Source organism: Glandiceps talaboti, chromosome 17, assembly GCF_964340395.1.
Source record: "Glandiceps talaboti chromosome 17, keGlaTala1.1, whole genome shotgun sequence".
Taxonomy (NCBI): Eukaryota; Metazoa; Hemichordata; class Enteropneusta; family Spengelidae; genus Glandiceps; species Glandiceps talaboti.
This window is the reverse complement of record NC_135565.1, coordinates 22,052,209-22,053,608: the sequence shown is the minus strand read 5'-3', so window position 1 is coordinate 22,053,608 and position 1,400 is coordinate 22,052,209.

Here is a 1,400-nt window from a genome sequence, read left to right as displayed (position 1 = left end):
CACACTCCTTACATAGAAATGGTCTTTCATTTGTATGGCTTCTCATGTGTACTTTCAGATTATGTTTCCTAGTAAATCTATGATCAAATGTAAAAGAAGACAGAAGTAACCAAAATCAATCCGAAAAAATTAATGTAAATAGTCTAGCAGGGTTCGTAATAATAGATAGTGACATTCCGACAATGGAAATGGTGTGTAGCAATGTTCTCGATACCAGCTGGTGATTGTCCGCTCTAGAATTTACCAAACAAGTGAGTTTTAAGTTCCGCCTTAAACTTATCATAGGTGACTGCATTTCTAAGGTCCAGTGGTAATGCGTTCCATTTTTTAGGACCTTGAACACTGAATGTCCTGTCTCCAAACGTTTTACGGACCGTTCTAGGAACATGGTAGGAATCTTCCACGGTGCTACTTGATCTCAGACCAGCGCGCTTAACCTTGGAAGGAGTTAACATCGATATTAAGTAGTCCGGTGCTTCATTTCGATGACATTTGAACATTAAACAACATATTTTATAGTCAATCCCGAGGTTCACAGGTAGCCAGTGCAGTGTTTTTAAGCACTCTGTAGCACTGTCCCATCTATTTTTTTATCAAGAATTGTTCTAGCTGCCATATTTTGAATCCGCTGAAGTTTATTCAGGTCGCATTTCGGAAGACCTACGTATAGAGAGTTAGCATAGTCCAAATGGGAAAGTATCATGCCTGATGCTACTATTTTTCTTGCGTCTAAATCTAAATACTGTTTAATTAGTTTCAATCTTTGTATATTACCCGCTGCAATTCCACACTTTCTAGAGATGTTTCTCTTCATAGACAGGTGTTTATCAAGATCGAAACCGAGATACCTGATCTCCGGCACTTTTTCAATGTTACAATCGTTTACTGTCAATACCTCTGACACGAATTTTTGTAGATGTACTCTTGACCCAAAACATATGAATTCAGTTTTACTGTCATTCATCTTCAATCTATTTTCATCCATCCAGATTTTAACCTTTTTTAAGCAATCCTCCAGACCTTTCACTGCAAGCATTTCTAGACCCCTAGATTTCGCTGGAAATTGATTTTTCAGGGCGTGGTCATCAGCGTATCCATGAATGTCGATTGGTGTTGGTATAACATTTTTCAGGGTACTTGCGTACACACTGTATAATGTCGGTCCCGTACAGCTGCCTTGTGGAACAGAAAAATCTATGTTTCTAGTGTCGGAGTAGGCGTTATCAACACATACTCTGAAACCTCTAGGTCTTAAGTAAGAGGAAAACCACGCTAGTACTTGTCCATCTATACCATACTGCTCTTTTAGTACGTTCAACAATACCTCATGGTCCACAGTGTCGAAGGCTGCACTTAGATCGATTGCAGCAAGAACAGTGATTTTCTGTTCCTCCATGCCC